The 12,021-nt window shown below is 42.8% G+C and overlaps 1 pseudogene; it reads left to right on the top strand.

Moving 5' to 3' along the window:
• Positions 1–334: 334 nt before the first annotated feature.
• Positions 335–9,315, top strand: LOC123741842 (globoside alpha-1,3-N-acetylgalactosaminyltransferase 1-like; annotated as a pseudogene).
• Positions 9,316–12,021: the final 2,706 nt, after the last annotated feature.

Genomic DNA, 12,021 nt, shown 5'->3' with positions numbered 1-12,021 from the left:
CTATTCAATATAATAACTAGGTATCTTGGGAAACTTCTACACCACATACCCCTCTCTGAGTGGTATTGAATAAAGACAATGGCTCTCTCTGAAGCTACATGCAGTCAATATCAGTACAGCATTTTTGTTGTTTTAGCAACAACAACAAAATGACCCTTTAAACATGTTTGCACAATTGTGAATCGTTGCATTTTTCACGTGTGCAACATTGTGTGCAATATGGTTTAATTGAAAAGTTCCTGTATACTTTAAATATCTTGCCCACTAGTATATACAGTACTACTACATACTATGAGATTATCAGTATGTTAATAGCTGAACAAACATACGCAGCATGAATGTGGCTTTGGCCACACCACCTCCAAGGTAATGTAAGGATAGTATAAAGTCTAATTTACACCCTACGCAATACAATAAGATACGCAAATGTATGCGGCCCGTTAATGTGTAACTCTACGGAACTATGCAGTGTTGCCATTTTGCGAAGCTAATTTCGTCTTGCGTGATGTACTTGCATAAGGGTATAAATTACGTTTTAAATAAAAAGTTGAAAATCTGATGTCTAAGTACGGCAGTGCCGGCGACACATTTTGTTAGTGTAAAAAGACAAATGTTTTCATGACAGACTTGAACTGATTCTCTCCTGCTTCCCCAAAGGTATGTCTACTTCAGCTTCTTCTCTGAAAGACTCAACAGGTAAGATCAAGTTCTGTTAATCTATTACAGCCTAATGTTGCTATAATGTGAAATGAAAATCACAGTATTGTCTGATTCTTACTAACAGGGTTTGGTTTGAGGCTTGGATTGTATTAAGGGGAACGTTATTTTAAGGTTTTGCTGTTTCCAACAGACAAATTACAATTGATGAGGACCAGAAGGGCAGCAGGTTAGTTGAGATAAACTGAGAAATTCCCCCAACAAGTCATGGTACTTGGTACATTTAAAGGTAGTATGGTCATTTTAAAATTAGGATGTTAGGATTTCTGTCACAAGAAAATCCATCAAATTGTGGTAAACAGCACCACACTCAGGCAGAAAACTGAATGTTATATTCTCAGCCAGGCCCATCTTTTCAAAGAAAATTAAATTGTGTTATCTCTCTATTTGAGCAAAATAATTTGTTTTGTTGTGATCACAAGAAAATCCTAACAATTCGGGTAAAGAGCGCCACAGTCAGGCAGAAATATCAGAATATTCTATCATAGTAGTTTCCCTGACAGATTTGGCTGCCAGGGCATTCAGAGTTTCATAAGATGAGGGTGTGTGGGTCCAAGAGGGCCTTTTCTAAAATAATTTCCTGGAATTCTACATTATTTTCCATAACTGGAGACATTAAAATTATACATTTTTATATCACCCAAATGATCAAAATGATAAGCTACTTTGTCGTTTACACACTGAGACTAACAAAGCGAATTAAACATTAACTTAAATGCAACCAATAGCATAGGCCAATGAAAATAGTGGATACACAGATCTTAGGCCTATAAAATTGAACCTGGTGAATAACAGGGCCCAATGGGCTTGCCATGAGTTAAGGCATTTAGCAGTGCGGAGGTATTCTAAAATAATTGTGGTCAGTCCACACCAAAAATGGATGTTCCGCCTCTTCCAGCCAGTGCCTCCACTCCTCCAGAGCCATCTTAACCACCAGGAGTTCACAGTTCCCAAAGTCATAGTTCCTTTCCGCAGAGTTGAGACGATGGGACATGAAGGCACAGGGATGAAGCTTTTGGTCCTGGATGGATCGCTGGGAGAGGACGGCCCCCTACTCCCACGTTGGAAGCGTCAACCTCAACCACAAACTAACGGGTCGGGTCCGGATGGATGAGGATGGGGGGCAGTAGTGAATCAGAGCTTCAGATCCATAAAAGCCCTGTCTGCTGCTGGGGACCATGTGAACGGTACCTTGGGGGAGATGAGTGCAGAGAGGGGAGCCGCCAGAGTGCTGTAGCCCCGAATGAAACGGCGGTAGAAATTAGCAAACCCCAGAAACCGTTGTAGCTGCACCCTGGACGTGGTTTGCTGCCAATTCACCACCGCTCTCACCTTTTCTGGATCCATCTGGACATTCCCTTCAGCAATGACGTATCCCAGAAAGGAGATAGTGGAGTGGTGGAACTTGCACTTCTTAGCTTTTACAAACAAGTGATTCTCCAGGAGGTGCTGAAGGACTTGTCGAACATGGAGAATGTGTTCTTGGGAAGAACGAGAGAGAACCAGGATGTCATCAAGGTAGACAAATACAAAATGATTCAACATGTCCCAGAGCCCATCGTTGACCAGGGCCTGGAAGACAGCGGGAGTGTTGGTGAGTCCAAACGGCATGACCACTGCCAGTGTTGAAAGCTGTCTTCCACTCGTCTCCTTTGCGTCTCTGAACAAGGTGGTAGGCATTCCGAAGGTCCGGTTTGAAAAAAGATGGTAGCCCCTGGAGAGGTTCGGAAAGCCGAGGAGAGGAGTGGTAGCGGTACCGATTCTTGATCGTGATGTCATTGAGGCCCCAGTAATCAATACATGGATGCAGGCTCTTGTCCTTCTTCCCCACAAAGAAGAACCCTGTGCCAGCAGGAGAGGCAGAAGGACGAATGGTCCCAACAGCCAAAGAGTCCTCAATGTACTCCTCCATTGTCTTGGTCTCAGGGCCAGACAGGGAATATAGCCGGCCTCGAGGTGGTGTGGTGCCCGACTGGAGGTCAATTGCTAATCGTAAGGAGTGATGTGGAGGAAGGGAGGTAGCATGAGCCTTGCTGAAAACCTCCTGGAGGTTATTGTACTCTGCGGGAACGGCAGAGAAATCCGAGGCCGTTCTTAACCCTGGAGGCAGACGTTCCGGGGAAGGCTGCGCCGCCTTCAGGCAGTGTGAATGGCAGAACGGGCTCCAACCCAGGATTGAACCCGTGGTCCAGTCAATATTGGGGTTGTGCTTCTGGAGCCAAGACAATCCCAAAACAACAGGGGATGTGGGGAGACAATGAGGAGAAGCTGTAATGACTCACTGTGATTACCAGATACCTGCAGATGAATGGGAACTGTGCTGTGTGTGACTCTTCCAATGGAGCAGCCGTCCAGTGCCCTGGCATCCATGGGAACGGAGAGGAGTTGAGTGGTGATACCTAGTTCCGATACCAGGGTAGCTTCCATGAAACTCTCATCTGCACCAAAGTCAATGAGCACCTGAAGAGACTTAGGCTGGTCTCCCACAGCAGGATAAGAAAAAAGGAGTACGGGTGATGGGGAATTAGAGGGTTCCCAGTCTGGCTCACCAGTGTACTTGTACCTACTAATGATTCAGGTCTCTTTACTGGGCAGGTAGCTATGAAATGCCCTGCAGCACCACAATACAGACAACTGTTGGAGCTTAGCCTACGTGAACGTTCCCTAGGCGATAATCTAGCTCTGCCCAGTTGCATAGGTTCCTTCGCCGTTGACTCTCGAGGGAACTCGGGTGGCTTCGGGTCTTCTCGGAAATACAGCCTTCGGGGACTTCAGTGGATTACCAAGTGTGACCAAGACCAGACCACTTCTCACTCCTGCGTTCCCGTAGATGCCCATCAATCCAATAGTAAGGGCGATGAGGGAATCGAGGTCCAGCGGTAACTCCCGAGCTGCTAGCTCGTCTTTATTACCTCTGATAGTCCGTGAAGGAAGGTATCGAATAAGGACTCCGGATTCAGGCACTCTTGGCGCCAACGTGGAAAATCTACTGCGTAGTCTGCCACACTACGGGAGTCTTGACATAATTCAAGTAGTTTTCGTGCCACCTCTCTTCTGGATACCGGAGAATCGAACACCTTCCTCACCTCTGCCATGAAATCTTCCAAGTGACAATTATTTATATATAGTATATTTTTGTTCAGTATATATGTTCTGTAGAAAGGCCCATGGAGTTGGTGGAATCGTCCTTTAATTCATGGCCATTTGTGCAGGGGGCGCTTTAATTAGGTCAGGTGGAAATGTCTGACAGATCTCAACTCATTAATAGGAGGAAATCGCCACCATGCAACCGCGCTGCTTTCTCTTCCTCAACTCCGTCTAATCCAGACATTCTGTGCGTCCACGAATCAACGTAAATCCACTGAATCTGTTACCTTTCATCTGAACCATCTATTGCAATCGGGAGAGCGGGCCATCAGTTATTGTTTATAGTTATTACCGGGGAGCGCGGCTTGGAGCGAACACTTCAAACCTATTGTGTTATGCCGATGGACAATGATCACGGCCCTACAGATCATCACAGGCCAATTATTCCATTTTGTATATGGTTAAAATGTAATGAAATTACATGTACATATGAAGACAAACCTGGGAGGATGAAAGATGAAACGTAGTTATTATTTGCTGAATTGATCAATTCTCATATCAAATTGATGGAGATTATAGATTGAATAAATGATAACTGATCGATTTATTTGCATTCTCATGGTTATGATCCTAAATGACTCCATTCTGCTTCATATTGAATTCCTATGGAACCTTATTGCTGAATTACCTCATTCTGTTAATAATGAGAATGATTGTTATGATTTGACTTTCTGTTTTGAATTTGATTGTATACATGTTCTTCTGTTTCCTTTGTTATGCAGCACAGATAAACTACCCAGTAAATATACCACTTTGTAGTTAAAGGAATTCCTGCCTCAGTCTCATCCATTCCTCTGTCACCTGACCCGTGACCACCTGTTCACCTTCACTATTGTCCAGTCACCCTACCTGTCCAGCTACCTACACAGATTCCAATAATATTTCAATCGTCCTTTGAGCCAGATGATGACTGAACCAAAGACGGGTGAAAAGGAAATGGAGGAGAAGGAATAATTGTCTCCTGGAAGGAGAGAGGAGGAAAGAGCAGCTGAGGTTAAAGATAAGTGGAAAAGTCTTTGGAACAAATAAAAGATCCAGGAGCTAATCCTAAAGCACCAAAGAAGGCTTCATCCTCAACCACCAGCAGCACCAGGAGAACCAAGCAACAAACGAGCAGACAAGAACCTGGTTATCTTAAGGATTATGTGGTGGAGTATCCTCCACCAAAGGGCAAGCCCACCTGGGCTCAAAGCGGCGATGGATCAACTGTCCGTTTCAGCCATCAACCATCCTGTCCGAGCCAAGGATTGGAAAGGGATTTGAACGGGAACGTGGTCTACAGGAAGAACCCATGGAAGAGGTAACTCCCACAGCATAGGTCAACTAGCTTCCCGAGGCAGTAAGCAGTGGGAAATTGTCGAGGCCCTCTAGACAGAGTGGAGAGTTTGACCGGTGGATACCCCTTTGGAAGTGGCCATGGTAGCACGGGGAACAGGCCACCCCGCCAACGCCCTCTATGCCAGTGACACAAGTTAGCATTCCTCCTTCATCTAGACAAAGCACCACTCCTTCGTCTTTCCGCCAATTACCAACAACGGCAAATCGTTCCTCTCATCCAGGGCCTGGGCCAGGCCAGTCATCAACCATCAGGTGGGAGAGCTTTCACTCAATTCAGGCTGCCACAAATGAGAGGGTCTGGGACAGTAGGGGACAGGCACAGTGAGGCCACAGTGAGCTCATCAGCAGTCCCGGGTTTATCCTTCACGCAACCAGAAGAGGGAAGCCAACATCATGAAACTGCTAGTAGCCTCGGCCTATGGAATTCCCAGACCAAAACTGCCATACTTTGAGAGTGGAAAGGAGAGTGATTTTGTCCTTTTGGAAATGGCATTGGAGAGCCTACTGGGTATTCACAGCCATCTGTCAGAACGCTACAAATACCAAGTACTGATGGATCACTTGCGGTTTCCCAGTGCATACAAGCTGGCCAAATCCTTTATCGCACTCTGCAACACCATACACTGCCGCTTTCCAGTCCCTGAAAGCGAGATATGGTGAGCCACGCCAGCTAGTCCAGAATGAACTAAAATAACATCCTGAACACGTCTCCAATCAAAATGGGAGACCATGCTGCCTTCCAAGAGTTCTCCCTTGCGGTCCAATTCCTGACCTTAATGCTCCAATCCGTTGAAGGAGAAGACGGAAGCCAGTGACTGATCTGGTGTACTCCTCCACGTGTACAGGCTTCAAATTTTGTCATCAAACCTTGTCATCAAAGTCTGGCATTCTCTGGATTTATGTTGCCTTCAAGACAACTGGGAACTCGGAAAAACAAGGTTGAATCATGAGGACGTCAGTGATCTTCAGGTCTTAGCTCCAGAAAGAGGCCCGACTAATCCGATTTACTATCCGAGTTGAATGACCGTTGAAAACGTATTTTCCCCGTATGAGCTACTTTTTCCTGAGTTCCTAGTTGTCTTGAACTCACTGAAGTCAGATTTCCCAGTTCTGAGTTAACCATTGTTTTGAGCGCAGCAGACATCATGCTGGATTAATAGTATGGCCAATGTTGAATGTTAATGATTTTAAACTAGGAAAATAAACTCTTAAACCGAGAATTAGGACCAACCCCACTCCACTGTATAGCAGGCTAGTGATTGCTTTGCAATACTTGCAGTTAGCCACTGATTACTTCTAAACCACTAATTGTTGAATTTGCGAATTACAACTTGTTGTCTAATGTTCATGGCCAATGAGCACCGATACGTTTTATCTATAATTTATCTTCCTTAATTCTCTTCATATGACAAGGATTAAAAGGATTGGACAGATTGTCGACTTGATTAATGATGATGACTGCTAGCTAAGGTTTTTAAATTATCAAAGCTACTATAGATATAAAGTGATTTGACGTCATTTTATTTGTGGCCAAAGACCTCGAGCCTTCTTGGATGGGCACCTAATGTAACTCTATGGCAGCACCAAAGGGGCTTGAATTTTCGAGCTCTACCCTTAGATTTTGCAGTGACGTAGTGTCTCCATGAGTGACAGATGTCATGGTAATTCTAAGCAAAAGGAGAGAAACTGTGTTCTTCAAAATAACTTTTTATTAGAAGATTTGCAAAAAATGAAGCAATTAACAACCAAGCAAATGGTTCATGGTTGAAAATGCTCAACAAACAGAACTGTCTCTCTCCTTTTATAGAAAGTGCATCCTTTCATCTTTGTGACAGTTAGCAGATGTGCAGAAACAGGCCCTGGGAACAGAGATGCAAAAAGTAATTTAACTTGTCTGTGTAGATCAAGATTGAATATCACCACCATCCTCTGTTCCTCCCTGTACTTCCCATATAGCTAAATTCCTGCGGATTATAAACACAGGAGGTTACATACTGCGGTCGCGACAAGACAAGTTTCAATTAGTAAAAAAACACTAGCATCAATCAATGGACAATTCTCTAAGTAAAAACAGCATAGTATCTAATTTAAAAAGCATAGCATGTAATTAATTAATTTCCTCTGCCAATCACGGCGCAACTAGTGAACATTCCAAACCTCTACGCTCCGTATTTTCCGCTGTCCCACCACCACAGAAAAGCACTGAGCTAGGCTGAAACACCAGCATTTTGGAACTGCCTTATTCAAGAAAACAAAAAGAGACCATGTTTGTATGGAGACTTTATTAACTCAATGAATTATTTCTTTTTTTACACTGTTTGCAAACTGATATGTGTTACACGTATTAATGCCAAAATAACATGCAAAACAGGCAAACCCCACAAAGTTTTTTTTGTTGCTAAAAATGTGGGGCTCAGAACAGGTGGGGGCTTTGGCCCTGAATCACAGTTCGCAACTGGGTCTTATCTAATACCACCAACCTCAGCCCATCTCTTCATTACAATAAACACATTTAAACAAGTACATTTTGTTCTCCCAGGCTATTGTACAAGCAGCCCAGTATCTTGGATGGGTAAGTAGCCATTTTATTCTAATGTTAAAGTCATATTAGCTGACGTAGTGTAAGTGTCTGATACATCAGTGTGGGGAGGTGTAGCCTAATACACCACACCTTGTTTTAAGGTTCTTTAATGGCCAGTACCATAGTGAAGTATTGAGATCATAACATGGCTCTGGTCAGTACTACACAGTCAGGCAGGACCTTCGTTCTGTTTCTGTAGACGTACTGATGTGGTGTCAGTGACCCCATGGTTGGCACCCATTGTCTGGGAAGGGGCACCTTTGACCCTGTGCTAATCGACAACATCTACAAGCCCATGAACCTCACCATAGCAACCACTGTGTTTGCCGTTGGAAAGTGAGTACAACTTTTGACAAATATACAAAAGGGAATTTGAACTTATATATACTTTTTTCAACAATGCAACTATAAGGACATAAGTACCTGATGTAACATGGCAGGTAATAAAATGTAATGACGCCTGTCATCATTCATGCCTTGGAACACGTAAATAATTGTTCTAATTTATGTATTATCTAGACTGTATACTGGTCAGAAAGTGGTATATTATCCTATGAGAATGATGATGCAGTTAAGGGATACCTAGTCAATTGCACAACTGAATGCATTCAACCGAAATGTCTTACACATTTAACCCAACCCCCTCTGCTCAAGGACAGAACAGCAGATGTTTCCACCTTGGCTTGGTTCAGGATTTGAACCAGTGACCTTTCGGTTACTGGCCCAACAATCTTAACCTCTAGGCTACCTGCCACCCCATCAGTTAGAGGTGTGCTGACATCAAAATCTCAGTTGCGACTACTGCTGTTGTGTCCTTAAGCAAGGCACTTATTAATCCCTTATGATACTTGTATGCCTTTAAATACTGACAGATACGTCAGGTTTCTCCAAGATTTTCTGGAGACAGCAGAGAAGCACTTCATGGTCGGCTTGCAACGTGCACTACTACGTTTTCACTGATCGTCCCCACGATGTTCCTTCAGTGAACCTGGCTCAGGGGAGACATTTGAGTGTGATCCAGGTCCCCGGGTTCAAACCGCTGGCAGGAGATATCAGCCCGGAGGATGGAGATCATCCAGACCACCATCGAACGTCAGATCAGACGGGAGGCCGACTACATCTTCTGTCTGGACGTGGACAGCAAGTTCCACGCCGCTGGGGGTCCGAGTCTCTTGGAAGGCTTGGTTGCTGTTATACACCCAGGCTATTATGAGGAGACGCGTGACAGCTTCCCGCACGAACGGGGCGTCCAGCCTCGACTGCCTACATCCGGATGGATGAGGGAGACTACTACTATGGCGGGGCTATGTTCGGAGGGTTCGTGGAGGATGTGTACACACTAACAAAGGTATGTCGGAAACGGTTTGAGGAGGATGCGGTATCGAGGCTGCCCTGGCAGGAGGAGAGCCACCTCAACAGGTACCTGTTCGACAACAAGCCCAGCAAGGTGTTGTCTCCAGAATACCTGTGGCAGGACTTGAAGGCAAAAACCAAAGAGGTCAAAAGTCATTTCGCTTTTTCAGGGTCATTAAAACTATGCTGAAGTTCGTCCCAATGTATAAAAATAGGTAGTGGCTATTAGACCGGACAGAAGAAAAACTTAATTTATTCATAGCGGTAAAATTAATTGAGTTTAGGTTTTAGGAACGAGGGTTAAGTTTAAATGTAGGTATAATTTGACTGGGGTTAATGTTTGGGTTAAGGTTAGGGAAAGGCATAATAATAATAATAATTTGGGGGGTGCTTATATTTGTCACCTGTGGGTGTTTCTTCTACAAAATGTGTAATGGAAATGTGTTTCTTGCATATCCCAACTCCTGAGAGTGGGGTCACGGGCCAGGGTCACCATTGTTCGTTTTAACTTATAAGAATTATGTTTTTTCATTTTCTATCTTTATTTCATTCTGTATTCTGTAGCCTATCTATTTGTGCATGTTGATTACTGTAAGGAGGAAACGAATAAATAAATAAATAAATAAAGTAAATATGTAAAAAAATGTAACACAATAGTATTATGTTATTTTCTTGAAATAAATATTTTACTACTTTCCATTATGTTTGTGTTGTGTCACTACTTCCTTATTTAACCAAGGTCCAAAGTGATGTTTTGATTTAGAGCTTTACACTTTAGTGGGATTCACACAAAACGTTAAATAGTGCTTCTCCTTCTGGTGGACGGTTAGGGTACATGAAATACTGGGAAATGAAATGTATTCCATAGACTAACTAAAAACAACAGCTTTAGTGAACTAATCATCTGGCAACACAGCACGGTGTCAGCAGAAGGGGAAGGTCAGAGAACACATACTTGGACTAGCCAAGGAGCAACACCAGACTGAGGAGGAGGGAGGAGATTGCATCTGCAATGGAGGACAGGCACCTCTGGGGGTCTCGATTTATCGACCCAAGACGTCCAAATCCATATGGTGAGGACTGTGTATATATTTTTTTTAGGATAATTGAAGGAGATAGGATAAGCTTTATTAATCACACTCATGAATAAAAAGTTATTGGAATGCTTCATAATAGACAGATGTAGGACATTGTGACATGAGTCACACTTATCAGAACAGGTTCCATTTTAAAAGTCAATATGGAGGATGCACTTCATTATGTAAACATCCTGCCAATGTCAGGGGCAAAAGGCTAAATCCTTCATTACAATGGGTCACAGACAAGTGGATGGGAGAAGAGGTCCCAGAATAGCCTGCACAATCACATTTTCCAGTATTGGGTTACGTGTACTGCCCTGAAAGCAAATAGAATTTCGAAACCAGGTGTGTATCTGCCACATTTGACCAAAAGCATACAGTATTGTACTTTTTAACCAGGTGAACGAGGAGATGACGTAGCCAACAGATGAATTCATCATTACATATTTATACAGGCAATAGGCATGTAATAATAATGTTGAGTGAGCTAGCCTAGCAAGCAAGAATTTCACTGCAACATTTATACATGCTGTTCGAACTGTGTGTGACAAATACAATTTGTTTTGATATAATCTCCCAATGTATTCAACTGTATTTTAAAGCACGTGAGTAGAGAATGGCATCTCAAGTGATTAACACAGAAATGTAGGAATTCCTAAAACATCCATAGTCTTCTCTTGTCTAGCTCTAACTGCTATAGCGTATGTCACATACATGAATTTTAGGCTTCCATCCTCTCTAACTGTTGTTGTACTCACAAGGAAGCACCTGAGGGGGAAGATTGCCCCCCACGTGGCCTATCGACATCACTTCAAGTAGAACAGAACATTTCTTTGTTCATGGGGGTTGTCTCAATCAGATTACACTCTTACTGAAACGTGACAGGCGAAAATTCTTAGAGAATAGCGAGTATTGGCAGATTATAATGCAGCTGTTAGACAGTTTTTATTTTTGGGCCTAAAGCCAATAAAGTAAGGTTTAGTTTATTGTCATGGTGTACAACATTGGCAGCTGAGCGCCTTTCGAATTACATTTGTTCAGTTCATTTAAATAAATAAACAAATAATTATACAACAAATCCATAGTGTGAAATCGTGATATATTCATGAGAAATAAATAAATTGTTCAAAACCATAAGAGAAATCCAAGACAATTGGAGCTAACCATGTTAAAGGTGACGTTTTGTTCTACCTATGATGACGAAATTCAGTCATACATAAAAACAGTTAATTTCGAAAGTGAAATGGATTTATGATTTTATTCGACGATGTCATCACCCCCCGACACAGAGGCTGTCTACCATCATGAAAACAGTGGTTCCTAATTGTCAAACTATTCTAAAATGTTTTGCATTTTTAGCTAACCCTAAACCTTTTCCTAAACTTAACCTAATGATCCTTGGATTTTTTTATTTCAACTTTGGAACCAGGTAGGCTAGTTGAGAACAAGTTCTCATTTACAACTGCGGAACTGGCCAAGATAAAGCAAAAGAGTGCGACACAAAAACAACACAGAGTTACACATGGAATAAACAAACATACAGTCCAATAATACAATAGAAAAAGTATATATACACTTTGTGACAAATGAGGTAGGATAAGGGAGGTAAGGCAATAAATAGACCATAGTGACGAAACAATTACAATATAGCAATTAAACACTGGAGTGATAGATGTGCAGAAGATTAGTTTGCAAGTAGAATACTGGGGTGCAAGGCAAAATAAATCAAATAAACAGTATGGGGATGAGGTAGTTGGATGGAGCTGTTACAGATGGGCTATGTACAGGTGCTGTGATCTGTGAGCT

This window comes from Salmo salar, chromosome ssa03, assembly GCF_905237065.1.
Source record: "Salmo salar chromosome ssa03, Ssal_v3.1, whole genome shotgun sequence".
NCBI lineage: Eukaryota > Metazoa > Chordata > Actinopteri > Salmoniformes > Salmonidae > Salmo > Salmo salar.
This window is presented reverse-complemented; position numbering and strand designations above follow the sequence as displayed.